The sequence below is a fragment of the Camelus dromedarius genome, chromosome 19 (assembly GCF_036321535.1).
Source record: "Camelus dromedarius isolate mCamDro1 chromosome 19, mCamDro1.pat, whole genome shotgun sequence".
Classification (NCBI taxonomy): Eukaryota; Metazoa; Chordata; class Mammalia; order Artiodactyla; family Camelidae; genus Camelus; species Camelus dromedarius.
In genome coordinates this window covers 24,085,925-24,113,612 of record NC_087454.1, presented here as the reverse complement: position 1 = coordinate 24,113,612, position 27,688 = coordinate 24,085,925, and the positions used below count along the sequence as shown (strand labels likewise).

At 42.1% G+C, this 27,688-nt stretch overlaps 1 protein-coding gene and 1 long non-coding RNA gene across 6 annotated transcripts in view; both read right to left on the bottom strand.

The window, feature by feature from the left end:
* Positions 1-895: 895 nt before the first annotated feature.
* On the bottom strand, positions 896-13,107 carry LOC135318624 (uncharacterized). Its single transcript, XR_010376891.1, has 3 exons — positions 12,129-13,107; positions 3,749-3,808; positions 896-2,222 (listed from the first exon to the last, which is right to left on the bottom strand). It is a non-coding gene; the product is annotated as an uncharacterized LOC135318624 (long non-coding RNA).
* A 190-nt stretch (positions 13,108-13,297) lies between these two features.
* FGD2 (FYVE, RhoGEF and PH domain containing 2) overlaps positions 13,298-27,688 on the bottom strand; it is a 96,107-nt gene continuing 81,716 nt past the window's right edge. Inside the window, exons 18-20 of one of the 5 annotated variants that reach the window (XR_010376888.1) lie at positions 21,276-21,553; positions 14,448-16,549; positions 13,307-14,025 (exon numbers count right to left, since the gene is read on the bottom strand). The gene's annotated coding sequence lies outside the window, so the exon portion shown is untranslated. Of the gene's footprint in view, positions 16,550-21,275; positions 21,554-27,688 lie in introns of all 5 variants that reach the window. The other 4 variants (XR_004131213.2, XR_004131211.2, XR_010376889.1 and 1 more) reach the window with 4 other exon arrangements.

Below are 27,688 nucleotides of genomic sequence, written 5' to 3'. Positions count from 1 at the left end.
CCTCTTCTCTTCACTTTTATTTAAAGTCTTTCCAGACTTCAGGACACAGTTGAAGTTCCACTCCAGTTTGCTAAACAAACTCCAAGCATTCTTTTTTTTTAAATTTTTCATTGAAGTGTAATGGATTTACAATGTTAGCTTCAGGTGTACAGCAAGTGATTCAGTTATACATACATGTATATTTTTCCTTTTCAGATTCTTTTCCATTATATGTTATTACAAGAAATTGAATATTGTTTCCTGTGCTATACAGTAGGTCCTTGTTATTTATCTGTATCATATATAGTAATGTGTCTGTTAATCCCCAACTCCTAATTTATCCCTCCCCACCCTTTCCTCTTTGGTAACCATAGTTTCTTTTCTATGTCCTCCAAGCATTGTTTCACTGTCTGTTCCACTTATCTGACAATCATGTGTTTGCTTTTTTTTTTTTTTTATATTTTCTTTATTAATCAACTTTTCAGTTATTTATACCTTGTCTCCCTTTTCCTTGGATGAATACTTTATCCAACATTTGTTGATGAAGGAAAATAACAAAAGTCCCAACAAAAAGGTCATGATTAAAGTCAATTTTTACCAAATTTAAGTGAATGAAGTGGGCTTTAGGCAAAATAAAGGTTAGCAATAACCTCTAAACTGAATTAGCCTGCTTTCAAGTCTGGGATCTGGTATCTACTAGTTATGTGACATTCATCAAGTTACTTAACCTTTCTAAGCTTTAGGCTCTGAATGGAAATAGTAATAGCGCCTACTTCATAGGGCTGTAGTAAGGAGCAAGTAAAATTCTGCATGAGCACGTAGATAAGCAGAGTAAACTTCTAAATATTAGCCATGATGGCAATGATGCTGATTGTAGTTATGACAATGATGATGAAAAAGAAGAATTTTGAATGATCTTGCACCTTGGAGGTTTCAAAGATAAAATGCTATCTAGTTTGATTTTAGTCATCTTGGGAGAGACTATGATTCAAAATAGTTATATACATTAAATCAATTCAATCTTTTTCATTTTCTCTAGATCTTTGTAGGGCTAAATATTTAATTAGTTTGAGCTAAAGTGATTAACATTTAATGTGTCTGCTTTATATGGTGGGTGCTTCACAGCTGGAAGTTTCAAAACATGGACCTTGTTTGGCAAAGAGCTTTTATTTACTTAAAACTGCTTTTACAGATATGTATTAAACATTCCGGTATGTTTTGTATGAACAGTTACTCTTTGACGGTAGGGGACTTGAGGTTTTGATTCATCAAACTGTTGTTTTAATAATAAAAACAAGCACAATCTGTGCTGTCTCAAAGATTCTAATAAAGAATCAGAAAAAATTACACTAATAATTAAATGACAAGTGCTTTTGGAAAGATAAAGGCCATAATTATGCTAACAGTTCTCTGGAAAGAGGAGAATTTATTCATGTTAATTTGAACAAAAGACAAATTAATCCTTAGGTGGTATCCATATTCTACCTGATATGGACTTAATCAAGTCATTGTCAATTTCTGTAGTCAGAGTTTAGAAGTTTGAAGGAAATGCCTGTATACTATTTTTTAAAGTAACTTTGAGTCTAGCTGATGAACTTGTATAACTAGGTCTGTATTGCTTTTTCTCTATAAGCTATTTACAATTAATCTGATAGAAATAATCTAGGTCTGCATCTCTTATTTCTCTCCTAAAAAAAGAATTACTGCAGTTTTAAATTTAAAGTTTAATTTTTAAAAATTTACCATTTAAAAAAATGTTTACTCTCTACTTGTTTGGTGAAATAAAAAGAGAGGGGAGATTTTGGAGAAAGTCAACTGGAATACACTTCTTTCTGTATCTTTAAATATCTCCAATTACCTCAGCAGTTGTAAGATTATTTAGAAAAATTTTAACTTCGCATGTATTAAGAGAGTATGACTCAGTGGTAGAGTGTGTGCTTAGCACTCTGGGTTCAATTCCCAGTACCTTCGTTACAAAATAATAAGTAAATATATAAAAACAACAAAAACAAAACAAAAAATTAATTTAAACATCACATGTATTTCATGTAGGACATGAAACAGTCTAAATTTTAAAAGTTGTAATAATTGTGGTAGTGGTGGACAGCTAGAAAATCCAGTATGTCCCAGCTCCAAAATATATCAGGAAATCTATGTAGTCCAGTTAGAACTGGTTCTTGTTCTTGATAAGATGTGACATTTGTTTCAAGTTTATAAATCTCCTTTAGTCAGCCTCCAATTTCCTTAGCAAGGTTGGAAAAAGAAAAGGTTTTTATTATCCAATAAGATATATTTAAATTCATTACCAATTCATTTGTTTTTTTTTAAAGAAATAAAAATAACGTTGATTTATTTTTGGATTTTTACACATTTAGTACTGACAATTTGAGTAAAAGTAATCAATATTTATTGAAGGCACTATACACAAAGGTTTTATAGTTCCTGAGTATTACTGGATAGGAAAAAACAAAAAGGAGTAGCTTAGAATGTATAAAGACTACAGGAAGCCTGGAGAGTGTTATAAAATACCTTATTAGAAGATGAGGTACCTCAGATCAAAAAGACCAGGCACATGCACAAAAACCTTGCATGTTTGACTGATAAAAGGGGCTGTGGGGGTGGGGGAGACAGAGATAGAGAGAATTCATATATTTAAGAACTGATGAGGGGACTATCTGCCATTTTCTAAAAAGTAAAATAAAACTGCTGATGCAAGACTTGGAAAAGACACGAGTGCATCTAAGTAAAAGGAAAAAAAAATTAGCTCAAGATTTCATGGAACCTCTTGCTAGGCACTAAAAAGATGCTAATGAAAACATTTGTTTATTGTGTATCTCATTTGTCATTTAATAGTATACAGCCTAACTTTTCTATATTTGTTTAGTCTCTATGACTAGATTATAAAAGTACTGAGGGCAGAAACCATCCTTTTTTGAACATCCAGGCTCAGTGCTAACAGTGAGTCAGGCGAAAGGGGCAAGAGAGACACTGTGGTGGCAGCCAAAATTGACTGAGCAGCAAAGATGTGCTGGGCGTTTTGCTAAGTACTTGATATGGATTCTCATATAAATCCTGTGACATGGGCAGTTTTACTATCTTCACTGGTTTACAGATAAATAAACAGAAACAGAAAGAAATAATTTGCTTAAGGCAACATAGCTAAGTGGCAAAGCCATCTCCCACACCCCCACCCCCACCATGCCAGTCTGCTTTCCCAAGGAACACAGGATGAGTTTAAGAGATTTAACAAGGTAAGCTATGATTAAATTCTAACTGAGAGTATCATCCACAAAGGCAGGGCTGAAAAAGTCAGGGAAGACTCCATGAAGGATGTAGAACTTAATGTGAATCTTAAAGGATGAGTAAGAATAGGTAGAAAGGAGAGAGGGAACAGGGGGAGCAACCTCAGGAATTAAAGTAAAAGGTGCTTTATGTGATGTTCTTTGTGTTCCCCAATACATGGAAAATGAATGAATAAAAGCTTCTTTAAATAAATCGAAAGCAGAAAGCTGGAGAGAAAAATCAGTAGGACCTCCTGATGTCAGGAGGCAAAGGTGAAAGAGATGAAAAAGACCATAGACTTTATTTCAGTCTTTATTGAAGAAGAAACTAGGAAGATTCTCTATTCAAATCATCTCTTGAAGTTTATGGTTTGGAAATAGTAGCTTACACTGTGGTTAACACATAGGGTGTTCAAGATTCAAATGACAAAGAAGACATGCATTAATATGATTGGATGAAATCCACTCAATAATTTGGAGAAACTTACATTTTCAGCATATACTTCCTCTTTTCCAACTCTGTTTTAGTTCTCCTTTTAGGTTGGGTGCTGCTAAAACAAACATGGACAGCAAACCACAGCCAGAACTAGAACAACTGTACTACAAATACGGAACCATTTTTTATGGCCTTCAATGTATAACTTTGTCAAAGTTTCTTTGAATGTCTAAGTATGATCTTGCTCACTCTCAAGAACTAGTGAGCTGTGCTGTCCTCTTTATGGAAATAGTATTACTTTTCCCTGGATAGGTTAAGCTTATTTCTGTGTTCAGTGACGCTACATTATTAGAGACTAGATGAGAAGCAAACATCATCAGCATTCATCAGAATTATCTCTGAAGTCACTCTTAAGAATGGGAGTTATTTTGGCAAAGAACCAGTCCTCTTGTGCAGGGCTGTGAAGACAAACTACACACATATTCCTGAGTTCAATCTATCTTTACACACCAACACAAAGCCATTTGGTCTTCTTGCAGCTTTCTCTGATCACTCTAGCCACTAGTTTTTAAACTCACAGCAGTTGTTTGTACTAGCAATCTGACAGAATCATATTCTTCTGTTACCTAAGTGTTGACGTCATCATAGCATCATCTTTAAGAGCAGCAAGCATTGTGTCCGTCATGAAAGGATCCTTGTATCCCCAATGAAACTATAAGCTCTTTAAGTGTAGAGACTAAATTGTAAATTTTTTAAGACCACATACCTCTCTTTGGGAGGTACTAAACCGACACTTAAAAAAAACCCCACAAAACTGAATTGAATTAAACCCGGAAGAAAACATATCTAAGATCTGTGAATTTCCCCTGGCCTAATCTTTGCCCTTGTCACTTTTATTATATATTATAATGAAAGGACAGGTGGCTGTTTGCTCTTTCAAAAATAAAAACTTCAGAGCAAATTTTTGCCCTTCTCAGAAAAGCACACTTATAAATTAAGATTGCCAGGCTCCCAAGCCAAAGGCTTAGAGAATTAGGTACAGTCTAACTTATAGGGCTAATATCTAATATTAATTGAGCATTTACTGTGTGCTAAGCACTAGTCTAATTAATCACTTTATGTACCAAATATACTGCACATATATATTAATATACATATGATAAATATTCATATTGACACATATATTTATACTTTTTTCTTTAATCCTCTTAATTACTATTATAACCAGGAAGGTAAATAACTTGCTTAAGGTCCACAGGTAAGAGAGGCACAAGCCCTAATGCATGGAACATACTGATTAAGAAATAGACAATGTATAGGGTAGCTCTTTGTGTGTTACAGGTCACACTCAGAGCACAGAGGGCCATGAGCCAGATTAAATAAAATCAGGAAGCAAGGTAATGAATGGAAAGACAATAGAGTCAGTGGATAATTTCCTTCAATATTGTGCCCAAGAGAAATGAATGGAGATTGGAACAATGTTAAAAGTTAACAGTGTGAATGAGTGGTGACTAGGGGGAATGGCTGCTGAAAATGAGAGCTTCTGGAAGCTAAGCATCTGGGATAAGGGTTAGCTTTAGGGTGAAGGGAAGTTATACTCTATGGCAGTGAGACAGGAATCTCTTGTGTCTTGCAGTGGTATCGACTGATTCAGTCAAGTGATCAATACACATTTGCTGAACAGCTACTATGTTCAAGGTACTGTACCACGGAGATATATAGAGACCCAAGACATGGTCCTAGTTCCTGCTTATGAATCTTTTTATTCTGATAAGGCAAGATATATAAAATCATTATATAAGCAAGTTATATAGAATCAGAAGATTGAGCTGGAAGGAAACTTGAAGATCTTCTCATCGAATCACTCTAGTGTTACAGATGACCAAACCCGAATCTCACACAGGCAGGGAGTGACTTGCTAAAGTTCCCATAGAATTTTTAAAGCAAGGATACAAACCCAGACTTGATTACCACCCCAGGCTCTTTCTATTTACTTATACAGATATAATTAGTAATGAAAGGTAGTATTTTCCAAGTAGCAAATTAATGGTATAGGCAATGCCTCGCTTCTTACCATAATATGTTTACAATTAAATGCTAAAATTTTTTCTGGGGAATTTTCAGGTGCAAAGGGACTTTCCCAGTTGTCTCCTCAGCTGCTTTAGCATGAAAACAGAAAATGGCCCCTCCTGTGTGCTCTCCAAGCACCTGTGCCACCTCAATCATACACGTCACATGTGATCTTGATATGTCTAGCCCAGTAGTTCTGAAAGTGTGTGGTCTCTGGACCAGCAGCACCTGGAAACTTGTTAGAAATGCAAATTCTTGGGCCAACTCCAGATCCACTGAATCAGAAACTCTGGGGGTGGGGCCCAGTGAGTGCCCTCCAGGTGACACTGATGTGCTTTTGAGCTCCAGAACCTCTAAATGGCTCTCCAGTGATTGTGAACTCCTTGAAGGCAGAGACCATATCCTCTATAGTTTTGGTTCTCCTAGCTTAGTACCAAGCCTTGAATGTAGTGGATGTTCATAAATATTTCTGAAACAACTATAGGAGTAAACATGGTAAGGCAAAGCATCTTATTATCCAATTCTTTTCATGTAATTATCAGCACCTTTAGCTTCACTTTATGTTATGGGCTGACTAGTGTCTCTTTAACCTCAGAATTCACATGTTGACGTCACCCTGCCCTGTACCTTGGAATGTGTGTTTGGAAATAGGCCCCTTAAAGAGATAATGAAGGTAAAACAGGTCACGTGGGTGGGCTCTCATCCAATATGACTGGTGTACTTATAAGAAGAAAAGATGAGGACACAGAAGGGTTGCAAAGAGGAGGGAAGACCGTGTGAAGACAAAGAGAAGAGAGTTTTCTATAAGCCAAGAAGAGAGGCTTCAGAAGAAACCAACATTGGTGACACCTTGATCTCAGACTCCGAGTCTCTAGAATTGTGAGAAAAAATTAATTTCCATTGCTTAAGCCACCAGACTGTGGTACTTTGTTATGACAGCCGTAACAAACTAATAAACTTTGTAAAAAAATTTTACGAAAACACTGGCTTTGAAATCCAGGAACTCTCATTGGAGCCTATGACAAGACAATTTTATTTTTAGATGACTCTATAACCATCTTTAGATGTTAACCATTCAAGTGTTTGTTTAAGAAATTACTCTTTCATGATCAATATGAGCACAGATTTTGGAGTCAGGCAGAAATGGGTTTGAATCCTGACTCAGCCACTTAGAAGTTGTATAATCTTAACCTCTAATGACTCAGTTTCCTTGTCTGTAATTTGGGGCTAATAATAGCTCCCTCCTAGACATAACTCAATAATTGGCAAGTGTATTGTAGGCACTCAGTATATGGTGACTTAAAAATGATAATTAACCAAATTATTCATGTTGGCCTTCTCTAAGAGATGGAATTATAGCAAAATTTTACTGTAATTTTTAAATCAGTTCAACAAACATAGTGTTATGGTGACTTTTTAAAAGCCTGTATAAAATGATAGCTTAAGTATTTTCAGGAGAAATGAAGAGTCAAGGGGAATAAAAGAATAAGAATGCTAAGAATCCAGTAAAAAGATGCAACAACCAAGGATAGTTGGATTGTGTCAAACTAATGAGCAATTAGGCTGTATGAAGGTAGGAAATGCTGATTTTGCTTTGTGTCCCCAGAGCCTAATATGGCAACTGGCACTTACAACTTTTGGCTCAACAACTTTTGCTTGAATGAAAGAATGAATGGCCTTCTGCAGGGACAATTGCACAAATTATAGAAAGATATTTCAACCCAAGTATATTTATACTGAACTGGTGGCTCTATAGCATTTTGATGTCATGGAATCAAAACTTTAATTTTAACCTGGGAATTCCACTTTGGGGAAATAACCTGAGAAAATAACCCCAAAGAGAAAAAGTGTTTTTTTCCCCCATGTCTAGAATTGTATTAATAATCAAAATAGAGAAGTACTGGAATAGTGTTCAGAGCCTTTCCAGCTCACTCTACATCTCCCCTCTCTTGCCTTTTGACTGGGTCCTCCCTGCTGCCCCCAAACTGTTCTGACCATTTTCACAGCTCCTCACCTGAGTGGCCCTGTACCCCATACTTCTGACCCTTTGAGATCAGTTTCCCTCATTAAAACGTGTTTGTCTCGTGCCTGCTTATCTTTGGGACTCTACTCAACCAGCTAATCTGATAAATTAATTTAAACCAAAGTACTAATGAATGATAATGGCTGAATGTGAGTCCACTCCTGGATAACAATTGCATTTCAGCAGCATCTTACTCTGAAAAATAAGTAATACATTTCAGGCATGTGTCCAGGCCATTGGGGGAAGATATTTTAAGCAGGGGGATTTCCTCAACCCCCTCAAATTACATCATGTAGACAGCTGCCTATCCCACATGATCTGGCCAACTCCTTGGCATCCAGTTATCGGCACTCAGAGGACACTAGAGGAAACAGGTCTGTTCCTCTTCTTAACAGAGCTTGGAAACAGTGACTGGACTATTTATGTCACTTAAAGGAAAAGGGCATTTACCCTGGAACCTACCCAGAAGGCACACATTTCCTGGGCTTAGAGGTAGACTCTTCTCTACCTAATCTCTGGGGATGGCTGAGTGACTGGGGTCTACATTAAACAGAACGAGTGAGCTCAGGCATGGAAACACTGAGAAAGGACTGACAGCATGGGGTTAAGCTTCACAGGTGAAAAGATCCTAGACATCCATGGGAATTTACATGGGCACACACATGAGAAAACACTGAACTCGGTGATAAAAAGAGCTGCCTTTTACAGGTGTTAACTATATTAACTATGCTAAAGTATTTATATATTCTGAAAAATTTAACCCTCTGATATTGATGAAAATATGGGTCTTTGTCCCCATTTCCAATAAAGAAATCGAGGCAAAGATAGGCTAAGTGACTGTTCCATAGTCAAATGGCAAATCTGGGATTTGAAGCCAAGCTTTTGAAATCATGGTTGTAGTAAATGCTTAATAGCCTTTTTTGGGGGGGGGGGGTAATTTGGTTTATTTGCTTATTTTTTGAGGAGGTACTGGGGATTGAATCCAGGACCTTATGCATGCTAGGCCTGCGCTCTACCACTTGAGCTGTACCCTCCCCCTGATGCTTAATAGCCTTTTATATTTCAGAATCAAGAATCTTAAAGCTGAGGATCCTAGAACATCATTGTTGATAATCTAGACTCTGATTACTGCTACTAAAACAGACTTTGCTGCCTCAAGAGCAAGCCTGTTTCATACAACTATGCTGATTTGGAAGCTTTTAAAAGTTAAATTAAAATCTGTTTCTCTGTAACTTCCCTTCATTTGATATTAATCCCTGCACTCTTGAAGAACTCCAAACAAAGCTACTTCTCTCCATGAAGCCATTCTGGTATGGAGGTAAAGATCGTACACTCCCCCTCACCTTTGTGGTAGTCTCAATCCCAGATCTCACTCGGTACAGCTCAACTGTTGAACTGTTCAACACTTCAGTAACACAGAAAAGCTCCAAAGTGCCACCTATATCTTTCAGAAATCTTGAGTATGAATTTGGGGAATAGATTTGATCCAGTTACTTACTCAGGTGCCTGTGAAACATCACCTTGGTAAGCCATATGCCTCTTCCATAAAAGCATGGAATTGATCTAATACAGCAAATAATAGATAACATTTATTGAAGCCCTTTCTATGTGACAAGAACAGTGCTAAGTGCCTTATATAACACTTCCCCTGGGACTACTCCATGAGGCAGGTACTGACGTTATCCAAGTTTTACAGATGAGGAAACTAAGGCCCAGCTATTCTGAGGTCTTCTGCTCCTAACTGCATGTCTTCCTTTCCATATGAGTGTGAGGGAGGGTGAGGGCAGGATAGAACTTGCTGTCCCCAGAGTGAGACTTGCATTTTCCCATCTTCCTATGCTTAGTCGTTGCTTCTCCTTTTTGGTCCATGTCTTCACAACCATTTAATGAGCACCTCTCACACAGTTCAACAATTGTTCTACAGTGATTACAGTTCGGACAGAGTATGCAAAGAAAGCAAAGACACCCTCTAAATCTGACTTTCAGGGTCAAGGAAGGCTTCAGCGAGGAGGTAGCACCTGATACGGGTCTTGAAACATAAATAGGAAGAGAGGAATCAACCAGTCAAGGACAGGATGGGGAAATTCAAATTTCAGCAAGAAGGAACAACATGTGTCAACACCCAGAAGCACAAATTTGCATGGACAGGAAAAACACATCATATCGTAGTAAGTAGGGTCCAAAAATTTTGTAAGCGTAAAATCTAGAGAAAGTTTGCATTATTGTGAGGTTAAAGAAAAATAGTTATTTTTCAGGTTGGATCTGTGCTGTGACAAAAAGCACACGAAGTAAGAATAGTGAAACTCATTATGTACACAACGACCACTGACTGAAGTAAAGTTCAAAGGATCATGAGGCAGTCATTTCCCAGTCGTCCCCCACAACACCCCCTCCAAAGAGATCTGCAGTCTTTGAGAAAAGGGAAGGGTGCTAGGTAGAGGATTGATGGTCAATTGCGGTTACCTCTGAAATTCACATTATCACAGACTTTTACCTTGTTGCTGAGTATGGCCCCTGGGGTGAAAAAGGAATGGAGAGAAATCCAATTGGACAGGTAATCCAATTGGACGTAGGTGATCATAAAGAGCTGCGTGTGCCATTCTGTCGGGTATGAATTTTATCTGAAGGGTGATAGGAAGCCACGGAAGGATTTTGAACAGATCCAACTCAAGCGCCACCTTTTGTAAAGCATCACCTGGCCATCACACTTGGTGGGGAATTCCTTTACCTCAGGTGGTTTGTATTATTTGGTCTCATCTCCCCGTAGATTCAATACCCTGTCATATATTTTGTCACATATATAGCACGTGCTCCAAAAATATTTGTTGTTTGAAGGAAAGAAGCAAAGAGAAAGGAATCATTTGGGTTCCTCTTATTTCACAATTCAATCCATCAGAATTGAGTTCACCATGTGGTTAAACCAATGAAGTTGTGTAGGGGTAAAACAAACTTTTTAATGTGTTTATAAATGTGTGTGACTTATGCTATCATATTTATTCAAATGAAACCTTTACTTTTTTATTTGCCTAACTCTGATTGAACTCAAAAGTACTTGGGACTGTGGGGGACACAAAGCAAGCGTATTTATTATAATGTTAACCAGGGATGGAACTGATTTATCAAGTTAATTATGTTTTGTAAAATAGGTGAATAGGTCATTTCTAGGGCTAATTCCACAGTTAAAATCTCAGTCAAAGCCCTTAAACCTCCCAATCTCCATACCTGATCCCAAGGAAAGGTACTTAGATTCTACAGAAACCAAACCAAATTGTAGAATGACCCCCACCTCCAGGCCAGTGGTTCTCAAAGTGTGGTCCCTGCACAAGCAGAAATTCTGGGGATGGGGCCCAGCAAGAGTTTTAACAAGCCCTCCAGATGATTCTGATGCAGGAAGCTGAGGTTTCAGAACCACTGCTTCCGGTTACTCTGGCTAGCTGCCCTTTGCCAGGGAATGGTGGAGATGGGGAGTGCGGCAACGTATACCCAGCTCTTCAGGCATCTTTATTATCTATTGGTTTCCCTTGCCATTACCCTCATACGGATGGAACATGAGGCCCATTAGACAAAACATGAACCAGACCTGTTGCACAGAACTCTGAAGTCAGTTTTCCTTGGCTTTGCCTGCGGTCATTTTTTAATAAAATGATTGCTTCATGAGCCACTCCAGTCTCTGAACTTTTCCCTTTTCTAGTAAAAGTACAAATTCCAGCTGGAGTTCTTGACTAACAACATCTTTCTACAGAAGTTGCTGCCTTCGATGCTTTGCTGAGTTCCAGAGATAAGATAAATAATTTACCAAATGTAGGTTTCTGATTACTCACTCTATTAGCATTTAGAGCAGAGAGCTCTGGCCCCTGGGGAGTTTGATTCGTTCAGATGCAGCCCATCTGCTTTTGTTTTTTTTGCGGGGAGTTTTTTTGGGGGTGGGGTTGCCTGGAAAAGCCAGGGAGCTCCCAGCATCCCACACATACTTTAGGGATGAACTGCCTGAATCTTATGGGTTTTACTGGAAATTCTGGGGAATGCTATTTTCTTATTTAAACACACACACACACACACACACACAGCTGCTAAGACTCTTTCCTCCCCCCTTCTCCCCTCCTTTTTTTTATGCTGAGTAAGAACAAAACTTCACAATTCATTTTCAAATACTATACAAAATAAGATAGCTGAAACGGTATTTTCATCTTGTGCAATTTATCCTAGATTCATGCTGCTCACTGCAAGAGTAATTTCAGGGAATTTTATAGAAGGGATTAAGTAGAGTTTCTCCTAAATCAAGTAAAACTGAGGGAAAAAGGGAACAGCCTAGTACATCAAAGCATCATTCTTTACTCACAATTTCTGAAGTAGAGTAGCAATATCAAATAGTGATGGATGCAATAAAAGTTGTGCATCTGTAGTTATTCCATGGACTCTTTCCTTCATGGTAAATACATGTCATTACCATTTTATACAAGTCTTAAGGGTAAACTGGAATAACAGAAGAAATCACAGCAAAAATTACTGATTCTGTGGATGGTCCATTACAGATGTAGAGGAAAAGCTTGGGAAATCCAAGAAGTGGTGTGTTGGATATATAATAAATGTTCTTTTAATTCTTTCAGGATAACTTGATCAACAACTTACTTACCCCTTTTGAAAAGAAGTATTGAATTAAGTGTCTGGATGGTATAGTGGGGTCTCATTTTGGTAATCCCTATGAAATAGAAATTGCATTTCATTTCCCAGGTTAGATCTTTGTGTTTTCATGGACTTTCTTAATGCAAAATCAAGATTGCACATCCTACTTTCTATGGTGAGCACTTTGTGAATAATAAAACAATAACAAAAACTTCATCGGCTCTCAATACCAAGTTGTATTGAAAATCCCTTGCAAGAAGTGAAAGTTGTTTGTCGGTCTGGGGAGGGCACCGAGCTGAGCAATCAGCTCGGATACAAAAACTGTATTAGAACAGGGGATATTCCTAAAAGGCTGAGAGAGGTAAGGTAAGGACACAGAAGGAATTCCTTGCACTTCACAGTCTTGGTTTGAAGCAATTAAAGAGTGAAAGGTGTAAAAATGCTACTTGCTACCTATTTTGTGTTTCTCTGGGAGATTAACCTACTTTCGTGGCTCATTTTCTTCTCCTTCCCACATCCGTTGGTATAAAAGCTGTGGTAGCTGGCAGCCTCAGCTGACTCCATCCGCATCTATGATCCTAGTTCTGGGCCTCTCAGGAACACAGAGAGTCATTTACTTCTGTTTCCTTTGCTTTCTCCCCACAGCAGGTTAAAAAGACTGCCCTGAGCTTAGATGCGTTCTCTCCCTTGTCATAAGAATCTGCTAAGCCAAGGATGCTGGGTTAATCGTCGGAGCGTGTGCTCCTTCTCTCTTTTTCCTGTCTTCTGACAGATCCAAGAGGCTGCAGCGGTAAATCTGAGAAAAGCGGCATTTAAGAACACACGCGCGTGCACACAAACACACGCTCCACGAGGAGAACTCGCACCCAGCCACTCACTCTCCTCTTCAGCTTGCCGTATGCTATGTTTTAGAAGGTTTCATGTTGCTCCTGCAACATTTTTTTTGGTTGGGTGGATGGCTGAATGAAACATAACCTTCCCTGCAGACATCAAAGCATGTCTCCAGCATAGCAAACTCTCCATCCAGCCTTTCGTCTCTCCGGCTACATTCCAATTTAACCAGGGATGCCTTGCATGATAATCAGGCCTAATTACCGCTTCATCCCCTGATTGTTGTGCTGAGTTTTGGAACTGCAGAGTTCTGTTCTCAGTTTGGTCCTGCCGTCCCTTACTCTCCCCCTGTTCCTTAGCAGACCCATCTCAGATTTAGCCTGTATAATTAGCAAATAGGTGACAAGAGCAGGACTGTGCCTTTGGGATATCAGTGCTCCGTCCACTTAGTAAACTTGAATTCCTTTCACAACTGTGGGAAGACCTTGCCATGTCCAGGATATTCAAAATACCACAGGAGCTTTAAGAGATTTATTACCAGGTTAAAGAGTAAAACAAAGGCCGTGAGACAACATCCTCATGCCCCAGAGGTATTTTCCTACCCTCTCCCTTACCACACACACACAGACACAAAATCCTTTTTTTTTTTTTTAAATGTTGAGACGAGAAGGAAAGGGATGTGAACCAGGACTTCTGGAAACTTTTTCTTGATTCTTTCACTGGGAAAGATGCATTTTGAAGCTGTAATTTCTCCAACTGAATAAGGAATCACAGGCAAAGAACTGAAAAAAATGAGAGGTCAGATAATCCCTGTTTATCTCCAGTTTAAACCTCCAGTTTATGTTTTACTTCAGAGTTCTTTTCAGTATATTATTGTATTCACGTACTGAGTGTCTGCATGTGCTAAGCACAGTATTAGGTACTGGGGATTCCAAGACTATCACACAACTCTTGTCCTTGGGGAGAATAAACTGAGCCTTAAAAGGCTGGAAGCAGGGAACGAAGATTGGGAAGATCTACATGCCAAAGTCTTTCAAATGTAATGTGATTGAAATAGAATTGTCCTGGAGTTGATCATTGCTGAAGCCTCGTATTGAAAAATGATTTGTTATTATTACTATTTTTTCTATCTTTTGTATGCTAAAATTTTTTTCCATAATAAAAAAATTTAATGTAATTCGGGGACCATAATCTGTAGACCTACCAGGAGGAAGCTAGCTGAAATGCAGAATCTCTGGTCCCACAGCAGTCCTACTCTGTGCATTTCTTGATGGAGTTCAGGATCTGCATCTTAAACAAGCTCTTCATGCACATCTGATGCTTATTGAAATTTGAGTTCCTTGGCAGGGGAGATAGTAAGTGCCAAGAGTGGAGGCATAAGAAAGGAGGAAAACTATTTATTAGAGAAGAAAAACTTCCTTGGAAACCACTTAATGAGTTCAGACAATTTCAGAACTAGAAAGAAGACCTTCGAGATCCTGAGTCTAGGCCACAGCATCTCAAACTGTAATGTGCACAGGGATCACCTGGGGTTCCTGTTCAAATGCAGCAGGTTTCAGGATGGGGCCTGAAATCCTGCATTTCTAACTAGCTCCCAGGTGAAAACTTGCTGCCGGTCTGGGGACCACACTTTGATTAGCAAGGATTAGTATTTTATAGAACAGGAAACTGAGCCTCAGAGAATAATACCTGCTCCGAGCTGCAGGCATCCCTTCATGGTGCTTCTATCTAGGGAGGCTGAACCCATGTAGGAGCCTGTTACCAGCTAGATATCGGAGCAGGCTGCTCTTACATGAGGACTGCAAACATGGGCCAGTCCTGGAGCTGATCTACAGTACAGATTTCTCCTCAGCACCATAGGGATGAACTAAGGAGCTGCCATGTGGCTGTTCTGCCACAGTATGTTATTTCTTATCCTTGTTACTGCATCTTCCAGGTCTGGCCTCTCAAATTCTTCTTGAAATTCCAGGAGACTTTCTGGGCAAAAATTAGATCTATTGAATGCATGACCCAATGCACTCACATGGGCCTGGCCATTCGCATATTTTTGGTCCAATACTAGAGCACTGAGCAAGTTAGCCAACTATCCTGTGATCCTGTGAATTGCAAAGATGATATGGATCAATAATCTACTAAAGATACTCCCTGATATCAGGACTGGGGAGCACTCCTTGATATAGGAAATCCTTTTCCATACAGTGATTAGTAAATTCAAGGGACTGATTATCCCTGAGCTGGTACAGATTCAAAACAGCTTTTACACCGTCCCTAAAGGATGGATAAGATAGTTTTTCATCCTTAATGAAAGGGGATGCTTGGGGGGTACTTCCTAACCTTTGAGGCTGAGGTCAGAGAAGCAGGCAGGCAGTGACAGAACTCTGGATGAGGCAAATAAAGAACTGACCCAGGGGGCGTGTTTTGTAAACGCTGATTTCCAGGTAGTGAGGAATGACAATAGGATATTTCAACTCAAGAAATGTATTAACAAAAATGTTACCAGAACTTCCCTCCCCAAGACAGACATGCACACACACCCACACACACACCCAATCTTTGCCTATCCCCTCAAATAAAGCATATTTTCCTCTGGCCTCAAAACAATTTCTGTCACAAAGGAATGTCTCTGGATTAGAACAGTCTGTGATCTTTCCCAAAGACATGAGCGTGTCTCCTTGAAACATCACATGTTACATTTATATCTTTTCCCCTGATCCAATGACACATTTTCCCTGAGCCCTCTTATCTCGAAATGCCTGAGAGGGCACAGATGAATGGTAGACAGAATCTCGTAGCCGTTGCAGTCCCAACTGGGGTGCAGTCTGAAAGCATTCCCGAGGATCCGAGTCCGGGGAAAAGTTAATTTTTGGTTCTGGGCCTGTGGACTTGGGCTTTTGTGCCAGTGAGAAGGATGTGGATGAGTAAACTCTTTGGAGGCCAGGGGTGGGGAGTGGGGTAGGGCCTCCCTGGAGCTTCGGGCCATTAGTAATCTGCTTTGTGAATGGAGTTAAAGGGGGAGGGGGTGCACATACTTGGAATTCCTTTATCTGGGTGGGCTCCTTCTCTAAAGACTTTCAGGATGTGGGAAATGGAAGATGAAAGAAGCTGACTTTCCAGCCTATCAGGTTACAGTGTGTAAAATGGAGAGGGAGAGGGAGGAGGGAGGAGAGGGGAGCGGAGAAGGCCGCTTCCAGGGGGACCAGGGAAACCCAGTTTGGGAACTGGCCGGGGAGAGTGAGAAAGAAAGAGTGCAGATCACGTTTCCCATCACATCAGTGCTGTGGAATTTCCTCTCTTCTGGGGGGAGGCCTGTGAAGAGAAGTTGGTTTAAGGTTAGTCGGTGATGAATAATAGCCCAAAGGCAACTGATTGGGGGTGTTACTAAGTGACTGGTGTTTACCGGCAGAGATTTTGTGGTGGGGAAGGGAGGTGGGAGCCAGAGCCATCTTCAGTCTGAGTTGTTAACCAAATTCTGTGACCCGAGAATAGAGTCCATGTATGGATTTTATTTGTGTCTGACCCCTGTGGTACGCAGAGCCCTGAGCTGCGGGCTGCTAAAGGGAGCGAGAGGAATGGGACGGTGATTAGAAAAGGCGGGAGAACCTGGCGTGTGGGGCGGGATCCGGGGAACTGCGGGCACCCTGGCCGTTCTGCTCTGTGTTCCAGGGAGTCCCTGGGCCGCCTGGCAGGATCTGTTTCTGTTTGAATTAAGCCACATGCTCCACACCACTCAGCTGTCGTGGCCCTACTCTCTGAGGACACTACCTCCCAAGAGATGCGTTTATTTTTAAAAATTCTACCCAGGGCAGTGTCCTTTCTTGTCTGTTACAATCGAGAGAGCACCCACCTCAGAACCTGCACCCTGAGTGTGAAACTTGTTCGAGTAAGGGTAAGTGGTTTCTAAGAGGCCAGGGACACCCTCTTTTTAAGGGAAGAATAAAAATAGTATAAGACCATTGGGTCAAGTCTGGACCTAAAACAAAATCCTGTTCTAGCAGAGACAGGCATAAAGGGAAGGGGGTGGGAACAAGGAAGCAAGGAAAAGCATATTTAGAGAAAAGGAATACTTATTCAACCCTGATACCCACCATCATCAAGCAATGTATTGTTCTCATAGTATGATGGGTAGAAAGTTATTAGATGGCATATAAATCACCATATACTACAGTTGACAAAAATATTGCTTGTTTTGGAAAAATTAGAATGCAATAAAATACATTTGTCACAAACCATACCAAGCTTCATTTAATCTTTTTCCCCTTGTTTCAGAAAGCTGTTTTGCAGTCTCAGGGTCAGCATTTTCAAACATCTATTAGTGCTATACTGTAGTTGTGTGAGACGTTCAGTTAATAAAGATTTCTGGTTGATAGAGAGCTGGGGTGGACTTATGCACTCTCTTCTTTGAATGCTACTCAACTGTAACTACACTGAGTCCATTTTTTAAAATCATTTTACAATCCGTACAGTCACATTCTCCCTCTGCTTTCCAAACACCCTCCCCTCGACTGTTTTGCAAAAGAGAAATATGATACTATTTCCTCCTCTTTGCATTATCTGCTCTCAGCTACCTTTCCAACATGAGCCGTAGCCTTGAACTTGGCCAGACTCAATTTAGCTTCCTTAATTCATGCTGTTCCTTCTTGAGGTCCACAGTCATTTTCTTTTCTTTTCTTTTTTACCTCTTTTTTTGGGAGGGAGGTAATTAGGTTTATTTATTTACCTATTTTTTAATGGAGATACTGAGGACTGAATCCAGGACCTTGTGCCTGCTAAGCACGTGCTCTGCCACTGAGCTATACCCTCCCCTCCACAGTCATTTTCTAAGTCTAACTTTTTTTTTTTTTTTTGGCAAAGTCTATTAAATTTGGAATAGGTACTATTATTTGCACTGGTCCTTCTGGATTTCTTAGTGGTTTCCTAAGAACAGGTAAGGATAGTCACTCAAGTGATATTTCCTGTGTGCCCAAGTAAAATAAGCTAACAGCATGTTTTTCTATTCTTAGTTGAAATGAAAATTAATTTTTGAAAGTCCTCTAGTCAGCTTAGTCCATTGTAACCTGCTGTTGACCTTAGTGGTGGAGGATCTAAGGGCTTGAATGTTAAAATTAGAACTGACTTTGAGTACTGGCCTTATTTACCATCTGGGCACCTTATTTTTATTTAACTAACACTTATACAGCATTTACTATGTGCCAAGCACTGTTGTAAGCATTTTACAAATATTTGCTTGGCTAATCATCATACTAGTGTGATTATTATATAACACTATTATGAAGTAGTGTTATTATTATCCTTCATTTACAAATGAGGAATCTGCGACACGGAGATGGGAAGCAGTCTGCCAACCTACGAACATGAGTTAAAGCTTGCCTCCGGAGCACGTCCCCTGTTAGGTGGGAGATGTAGCTCTGTTTCCACATCCACCACCTTGCAACCTTGGACAAGTCTCAGCAGTGCTGGGGGCATGTGAAGGGTGTGAAACTGTAGGCAGCAGGGAAGATAGGGCCTTACACACACACAGGAAAGACCAAAGAGCAAAGCCAGAGGGAAGGGGGAGTTCGAGGGCTGCTCCTCCCATCCCATCCCCACGTAAAGCAGTGAAGCAGGTCTCCAGTACCTTCTTATAATTCAGTGCACAGCTTCAGTCCTGTACCATTTCCATTTCCTTGAACTGCATCTAGACATGACACTGGTCCCCACCAGCTTCTGACCTCATTACTCATTCTGTTTACAGCTTGGCCTCACCCTTCAGACTGCCCTGATTTCCCAGATAGGAATTTGGCTGCCCTCATTGACTATGATTCAGATTTTCACCCCAGACACCTTGCACCAGCCCTCCTGTGTACATAGCCCCTCTGGTCAGACTGGTACTCTGAGAGCCCCCTCCTTCCCTCTCTGAAAGCTCTGTCATGGGTAAGGCAGGGCCCTATGAACATACCCACTCCAGAGAACTGGGGCAGGGTTATGAGAATCTCAAATGAAATTTGGGGGGAAACCATTGAAGGACTTGGAGTTGGGGGGATAGAGTGATAAAGGGGGCTTTTGAGGAAGAAGAGGCAGCTGTGTAGGATAGGAGAAGAAGGTAAGGCTGGAGGCAGGGGCATCTGTGAATAGGGTAACAGACAAGGAAGGGCTAAGGTAAGGGGCCCAGCAGATACAAGAGACACAGGACCTCACAACTCTTGGTCATTGCCTGGATTTGAAGGGCAGGAGGGCGGGGAGAGTCAGGCACTGTGATTCTCCCAGGTTTTCCATGGGAAGCATCGTGGAAAGCTGATGCCTCAGCCCATAGTAGTAGGGCAGTTGTGAGGAAGTGGAAGAGCCTAGAATAGTGCCTGGAAATTGGGTATAGGCTTAAGAAGTGTTTACAGAATAGGATATATCTATGTCGAATCTCTAGATCTTGTCATTAAAATGTTAATGCCCCAAGAAAAGGTAAAACTGAGAGTTTTGGACACCTTTGTCTTAAGGGAAAGAGGAAAGACTGATGGGAAGAGGCTGAGGAGGGGTAAACACAGGGAAGGAGGTGTTTCCTTCCCTGGGTGCACCTGTTTGGGTCACCGTGAGAGGAGCCCAGAAGAGAAGCCCACATTCACCTTTATCACAGTTCATCTAGAACTTCCCGGTACCATTAGATGGGAGGGGAGTGGAAGCCCGGGAGAGGCGGGGCAGGCAGGGTTGACAGCAGACAGGATCTGAGGGGGCAGCTTGCTGGAGTCTGTTGGGGGGCCGTGAGGGGACCTGAGAGGGAGACCTGCAGGCACAGTGAGTCACGCTGAGCAGCCGAGGCTGTGGTTGGTTCCCAGGTTGGTTGCCATTGTCTTTCCAGGCCTGTTCCTTACATTTGAAGTAGAGAGCTAGCCTGTGGTGCCTCCCAACTCTAGAGAAATCCACTGCTATCTTATTACTCAGTTATTTCAGCCTCCTCCTCCTTGACGTCACTTCATTTTCCATCTACTATCTCCTTGCCGTCATCCAGTTAATCCCTTCTCTCTTACTCATGTAACTTTTTCTTTTCAGCCCTCTCTTCTCCCTGGAGACTTCAGCTGGAATTGAAAACAGTCCCCCAAAGAGGGAAAAACTCTACAACTAATTAAAAAAATTTTTTTTCTTTGTCCATGTTTGATCATATACATGCTTTTCATATGTCTCGTCTTTTAACCCTGGATTACAACTTGTAGGGGGCCAAGGACTGCGTCAGGCTCTGAGAAGGGCTTTATAATGAATACATCGAGGCTTCCCTACAGATCACAGTTTGATTGATGGAGATAATAGTCCCAGCAGTCACCGTTTATTTTTCCCGTGCTAGGTGCTGTGTTAATTGCTTTCTATTCTGAATCCTCACAGCGACCCTGTCAATCACATATCAGCCTATTTCCGTTGGACAAATGAGGAAATTAAGACTCAAGGATTAAGTAACTCGTCCAGTTATAGCTGGGAGTGTTACTTCCAAGCTGACATTCATTGAGCACTCACTTCATGCCAGGCTCTGTATCAGTGCTTCACACTGAATTCTCAACAACACCATGAGGTAAATATTCTTATTATCCTCATCTTCCAGGTCAGGAAGCTGGCTCAGAGAGGTTAAATAACTTGCAAATGTCACACTACTGGGAAGCAGTGGAACCAAGCTGTCATCCTTGGCCATGGGGCTCCTAGTCTTGCTCTTTGATCACTGCGTTTAGTTATTAAAATACCAAAAGAACCTCCATGCAATTTGGTTTTACCCCTGAAGTGATCCCAGGAAGGCCCCACAGGACAGCATTGTATCAAGGTTCCAAGGTGCATGCTGTCTACAGAAAGTGGTGGCAAGAGAGGGCTGGGAGGACGAAGTGGTTAATGTCTGAGAAGGGAAGTGCAGAAGCAGCTAAGTGGAGTTAGAACTGCCTCTGTGCGTGCCCTGGAAATGCAAACAGCCCTCGGCTTGGCTTCCCCTGGGTTGGCCCTGGTGGCTGGCGGGAAGCCTGCTGGAAGGGAAGCCCCATCTGAGGGAGCAGCCACGGGACCCTGGAGCAGTGGCTTCCCCCTCTCTGACCTTTAGCTTGCACTGATGAATTGGCAGCAACTGTGTGACATCAGGGAGACATTTTCTTCTTTGTGAGCTCAGAGCTTCCATTTAAAAATTCCTCAGTCACAAGACGGAGGCTGCAGAAACCCAGGCACACTTGTGGAGGCAGCAGGTGATGTGCACTTGCTCCAAATCTTCCAGAAGTCTGCGTAATCCCAGGGATTCCAGGCAGCCTTGGGGATGGCCATGTAAGGTGCGATCGCTGGCCTTATTCATCCCCACTGCACTGCCAGCTCTTGGGAGCCCTGCAGGGACGAGATCACAGAGGCTGGGCACACCCGGCAGGCGCCTGGGAACCACCAGCCTCCTCTGGGTGACTGATCTCTTCTTGTCCTTAGCCCTGCTGAAAACCAGCACTTGGTTACAGTCAAGTGAGCTCAAGTTATCCAAATATGTTTTTTTCTTGACTGTTGTATGTGAGGCTGGGAGTGTGCTGGGGGAATGAGTTAATCTAATGTCTAAACCTGAGAGTGGTAGAGGGAACCATTATTTTAATACAGCAAAGACTGGAGTTGAAGGGAACTTTAAATTGAAATTGGAATACTGCAAGCCCCCATTTTACAGAGGAGGAAACTGGAGGCTCAGAGAGGCAAAGTGACTTGCCCAAGGCCTCATAGCACATTAGTAGCAGAAGCAAGACTAGAAGAACATTATCCTTGAGAAGTGTCTCCAGGCCTCAGTTCCCTCACTGATAAAATGACACAGTGGGATTTAATGATGTCTAACATTTCCCTCCAGATCTTAAAACATAAAACCATAATTGGGTGACTCTCCCAGGCTCCCTGAGGGATCTGGGATCTACTGGAACAGGCCCTGAACAAGGCAGGATGCGTGGTTAGGAAGGTGGGGGCAGTTAAATGAACAGATAATTCCTGGACTCTGGAATAGATGGTTTCATCACCTTTGAAAGCCACCTCTCACTTCATTCCCTCCCCTTGCTCTTGCCTTTGGAGACCAGCATCCATCCTAGAGCAGCCACCCTTCCCTTCTCCCTTCCCAACCCACAGACATACATACACCCTTAGACCACTGTTACTCCAGCTTGTACCTTTTATTGTGGAAGCACCCGTATGCGCTGCACCACACATTTTACATGATCACATTTACTGCTCCTACCTGCATCCTCTGACTTAGGTTAACATCCTCATTATGTTTATGATGCAACTGAGGCTCTGAGACTTACATACTTGTATATTCCAATGTGCTAATCCCTAAAGTGATTCAAATCTGACTGCAGATCAAGCTTCATCTCTTGTTTTCGTTTTTGTTTTTGTTTTTGGCAGGGGGAGGGACGTAATTAGGTTTATTTACTTATTTTTAGAGGAGGTACTGGGGATTGAACCCATGACCTCATGCATGCTAAGCATGTGCTCTGCCACTTGAGCTATACCCTCCCCACAAGCTTCATCTCTTGTATCACCTCTCCCATATTGCCCCCTGCATTATATCTCCAGCAAACAACCCTGAAGCTCTGGCTGTGGCCCACAAGTTCACCTGGATGTAACGGGTGCTAACAAGACTAAGGTCATTGGCTTTATTCCTGTGAGAACCCACTATCTTGGTCCTGTTTCAAGACCACAGACTGTACCTTTGAATTTGACCCCTTATCTCACAGTGGGTGCTCAGGATTGGGGCTCAGTGTAGGGAGAAGAATCAGGATCCTTTGTGTCTTTCATGAGTACTGGACAAAAATTCCAAGTAATCAGTTATGATTTTGTTCCCCTGAGATTACCTAGGAGCAAAAGAGGATGCAAGTCCACCAAATTGCTCTTATTGATAAACTACATTGTACAGATTGATTTGCAGGCATATCCTAGAGTGGCAGTTCGGGCTCTAGTCTATAACTGAATTCTGCAGTTTGGGTACTAAACTATCCACTGGGCTCACTGAGTCATGCTCCTTGTGGCATCTGGTCAGCAGGTCACACAAGGTGGGGTGGAGGCAGCAGCTGAAAATGCAGTAGTACCCTGTTAGGCTCCAGGATCCTCCGGGACTGCTGGTTCTTCTCCAGCAAGTGTTGGTAAGGGTTGAGGGTTGAGAGGCCAGGTGGGTGGATTGGGTGTGAAGCCATACAGGTACCCTTGGGGATAAGCTGCTCCTTTGTACATTCTTTGTTCATTCCTTCCATAAACACTTACTGAGCACCCATATGGGCGGGCTAGATCTGGGACTCTTTTGGCCACTGAGAATTCCAAAGCTAATAATCAAGAAGTGAACATTCTGACTCTGGAGACCAGCATGGCCACAGCATTAACATACAGCATGAGAACTGCTATCATAGAGCTGTGCTCCCTTAACAGAGGGAGGGATTCGTTCTGCTGGTCTGGGGGTGCCGCACTGGGAAGGTGTCCTCTGAGCTGAGTCTGGAGATATGAGGCGGGGAGAGTACATTCCAGACCAAGAGAGGAGCTGGAGCAAAGGTCCAAAGGCTGGAGTGAGCACAGCCAGATCAGGGTGCTTGGAGCACGTTCCACAGAAAGCCAGCTTCTTTTTATGCAAAGGACAACTTTTGCAGGTGTCAGCTTATATCATCACCATCACCAAAGCTAACATTTATACAACTGACTATGTGCCAGGCAGTCTGCTAAGTGCTTTCCTCACATCTCCTTCATACAAGAACCTTGAGGTAGGTATTATTAACACCATTTTACAGGTGAGAAAACTGAGGTTTAGAGAGAAGTTAGGATATTAGCCGCCCAGGTTAGGAAGCATCTGTGTTCTTAATCACTGCACTCTATTCCCAGCTTGTTCTTTTCCCTTTTTCTTTCTTTTTTTGGTAGTTTTCTTTGCAGGTGTGCACTCTTTTCTCAAGTATGTGTCTGAGTGTGCATGTCCAAACCCCCTCCTGTCCAAGGGGACACTCTTGGGAGCTCACCCATTTGGCCTTGACCTTCTCTATCTCCGCATAGTGTTCTAAGCAAGACATTCCTGCGTAAACCGAACCAAGCCTGAAGTTCCATTTGTTATTTTTTTTCCATGAGAAATTTAAATCCAAAGAAGAACCGAAACACACCCAGAGGAATTTATTGCACCCCTGCTACTGCCCAAGGCATCTGCCTTGAGATCATGTTAGCAAAGTCGAGGTTATTACTGGAAAGTGGTCTTTTAAATATGTGTGTGTGGGGAAGGTGCAATGGGGGGTGTTACAGATTGAATGTTAATTAGGTTCAGATTTTGGAGAGCTTTAAATGCCATCTAGAGAGTATGAACTTCATTTTATGGATATAAAGAAAAAGGGAAGGGAGAGGGTGACCACCCGGCCCAGGCACTGTGCTAGCACACACCTCTTCACAACCCACCCCGGCGAGCAGTGAAAGTTTCTGAGTAGAGCGTGGACACATTCAATTTAAGAAGATGAATCTGTGCTGGATGCAGGAAGGGAAAGAGTTTAGCAGAAGAGATTCCATTACAAGCAATGATACAATCTAGGGGTGAGGGGTTAGTGCCTGAATTACGGTGATAGTGGTGATGATAATGGAAAGCAGACATTTTATAAAGACGCTAACATATGAAAAAAATATTTTTATACATAAATTGTGGCCCGAGGGGGAGGGTGTAGCTCAGTGGCAGAGCACATGGTTAGCATGCGTGGGGTCCTGGGTTTAATCTCCAGTACTTCCACCAAATAAATAAACAAACAAACCTAATTACCTCTCCCACCAAAAAAAAAATTCTAGTTCATCAGTTTTCCAAATTTTCTGGTATTAGGTGGTTTTTATTTTTGGCTTACTGTGGACCCCACTTGTATCTCTGTGATACATTCTCTTGCAAATCTTTTCTTTGAGTCCACTTGTTGCCTGTACCTGAATGAAACTCAGATATAGAAAAGCTTGAATCTGAGTCTAAACTTAGCCCCCTACTGACTTGGAGAAACTAAACTTGGCAAACCGCCTCCACCTCTCTTCAAGCAGCAGTCTTAAAAAGTAGCTCTCTACCTCCCCCCACCCCCCCAACTAATGAACTATATCTAATAGCCTCTCTTTAGAGAGTCCTTTGAGAAAGAGATGGCGTTTGTTTTTGACCTCATTATCCATTTCAGCCTGTCCTTGATGAAAATAATCGCCCCTTAGGCAGGTACATTCCTCACATGCCGCTCTCTGCTGGCGGCTGAGACGTTGTTAACCCCAGTGACCATGGGAAAATGCTGCTGTCGGCTTCAGAGAGTCTAAAGGGAGTTGGCACAAGATAACAAGGGGTGAAGAGGTCAGAGTGGCAGCCCCTTTCATCTTTTCAGGCTGTTTCCAACCCAGACAAAGGATCCTGTCCAGGGGTGCAAGGCCCACGCGGCTTTATTTTATGGTCTAGCCCTGAAAGGGGGCTGGGAGGGCTGGTTAGTATCTGGATATTGTTTTGGAGGCGAATGCCTGGCTCCCGGGAAGTCCTCGACTCCTGGGGGAATGCTAAGTGGAAGGAAGGGCAGGCAGCCCCCGCTTTGGCGGAAGAGACCACCCAGCTCCTCAAAGGAGAGTGTGAAGGGCTTGAATGGAATGAGCTGTCTTGCAGGATTTATCATTCAGACAGTGAGATTAAGGGTGTGAGGCTGCTTAACTGCTTCAAATTGGGGTGGCTCTAGGATTTGCAGCTGATAGAGGAAAAGGATGAGGGAGGGGAGGCGGGGCTGGGTGGTTGGAGATGGATGGAGAGGTGAGGGCAGTTTGGAAAGCTGTGTGGGGAGGTGAGGATCCAGATGTCCTCCCGGTTGGCCACTAACCTGTTTTATGACTCTGAACAAGTCATTTCTCCCTTTTGTAAAGTGAGGCGACTAGAGGGATACCGGAAATCGTCTCAAGAGGCTGTCTTGGAGTGAGGGGAGCCTTAGGCTGCCCACCTCCTCCCCCATTCGCTTTCTCAGCTTGCTTCAGTGATTGTGTTCTATTAGAAAAGCAACGCAGCCACAGTATCAGTAATTGAAAGTCAACTACTCTTGGTCTCACCAAAATCCCCAGCTCACCCCACAACACTTTCCTACAGTAATATTGCCTTTGGGTGGATTTCCCTTTGATTTTACTTCTAATGTGTATGTATATACATATCTGTAGTACACCTACAATTTTGCACCGTGGCTTTTCCCACCAGTAAATTCGTGGTGCTGAACATCTTCTGTTTGCCCCTGCAGATGTTCTCACCAACTGCCTTCACCCTGCTTTGTGCCCCAGGAGGCTGTTGTGTGCTCCTTTTCCCTCCTTTGGCTTTGGTTGAGTTTGAGAGATATTTCTTCCCTGCCTCCCTCACTTCCAGATCCCTGCAGACTAGTTGAGTCCCTCCATCAAAGGGACCTCTAGGGACCCTCTCCATGTTCCAGGAGGGCCCCACTTACCCCTTCAGGCCTAGACTGTAAGTAGAAATAGCTCCCTTCTGCTTTTCCAATGCTGCCCACACCTCTGTAAAAACCCCTTTATTCAGCTCCCTTCAAATTTCCCAGTTTTGAATGTGTCATGTTTCCTGCTGGGGCTGTCTGAGAATTTATAGCACTAGTATTTTCCAGATTCCTACACATAATCTATGTGGACTACAGCTGCATAGCATTGTATTGAATATATATATATACACATACACCGTAATTCATTTAACCATTCCCCTATTGGCCCACATTCAACATGCTTCCTATTTCTTCGGCATCAAAACCTCAGTGAAATACTCCCCAGACAAGAAACTGTGGTTTCTTCTAATTGTAGGCATTTCCTTTCCGTTCTGGGTTTAAGTTCAGGGCAGCAAGTAAGTTTTCAGTTGCAGACTTTGGCTGCCCTCAGAGAACTTAACAGTTGGTATAGCCCGAAATTGAGAAACGATGCTAGAGAGGAAACACTGAGGCAAAGTACTATGTAATGTAGCTAGAAATTCAAAGGTAGAGGAGGGATGGGGATGAGGGATGGTTAGCTGCAAAAGGCCTGCTGGTGGGCGGGGCCTCTCAGGACCCCTGACAGCTAATTAGCACCCTGGTTGATTTATCATAGTCCAGAAGTGGGTCTCACCTGACTTTGTCTGATCAGTGTATAAAATAAGAATGCCACCTTTAGCACACAAAGAGAAGAATGTCTGTCAGGTGGATCTGAATCTCTGCATCAGTATGTCTAGCACATTATGTCTTACAAGCAGAAGCCGGGTGGTGACTGAAGTACTGTTTGGGGAGCACAGATTTTTTTTGCAAGAAATGATTAGATGACTTGAAAGCTTAAGGGCATTAGGCTGGATAGCCAGACTCACCCAAATCCACAGTAGGGATGACCTTGCCCACAAGACCCCAATATTCCAAGTATGTTGATCAAGACCCCCTTCCCTATATCCTGATAGTGCTCAGATATGCACCGTCAACTTGAGCCTTTGTAAGTCCACCTTTCCCTGTAACTGGCTCTTCCTTTAAGGCTTCCTTTACTATCATA